Below are 830 nucleotides of genomic sequence, written 5' to 3' on the forward strand. Positions count from 1 at the left end.
TTTGGCAACTACAATTTTAAGTACTGAGGATAAAAATGTACTTAAAAGTGTATGTAATTTTGATCTTTTAAGATTCATATCCATTGGCCTCCATATTGTGTTTTTGAAGTAGAGAAAAGCTATTAGCATCTATAATTAAGAAAAGAATTTTAGGATGACCAGAAGAGACAGAGTAGTTTCCTCCATCCATTTTTTCCCCTGTCAACAGGAGAAATTATGTTGCAATCATATATTTAACCAGATGAGTATAAATGTTAATGTTTATACTTCTATAGACCCTCTAAATATCATTAAAATTTATGTTCTGTATTTTTAATCATTAAACATTCTTTCCAAACTCTCAACAAATTTAAAGTCAATTTAAATAAATTTTACTCTGGTGATATAAATAAAATCAAAATTTAAGGAAGTGCCGATAGGTCAACATTCTTGAAAGCAATGAACGGTAAAGATAAGTTAATCTATAAATCTTTATAATATATATTCTAAATCAATGAGTAGCATTGCCTTATTGCTCACTTGTCTGAAAATTCAACCTGACTTATTATACTGATATAAATAAGCCATTTGGGACTTGTTTATTTTCTTACATGCAATTACAATAGGGCATTAAATAAATATACCACATGAAATATCCTTAGCCTTAGAAATGTGTCAAAAAAAATGTTCTGTAATTGGTAGTACTAGGTGTTCTGTACACTTGAAATGAATTTTTTTTTTTTGTACAGGGTATCAAACCCACAGTGGCTTAACCACTGTGCCATATTCCTAGCCCATATGTGTATATATATATATATATATATATATATATATATATATATATTTTTTTT

This window comes from Marmota marmota, unplaced genomic scaffold, assembly GCF_001458135.2.
Source record: "Marmota marmota marmota unplaced genomic scaffold, marMar, whole genome shotgun sequence".
NCBI lineage: Eukaryota > Metazoa > Chordata > Mammalia > Rodentia > Sciuridae > Marmota > Marmota marmota.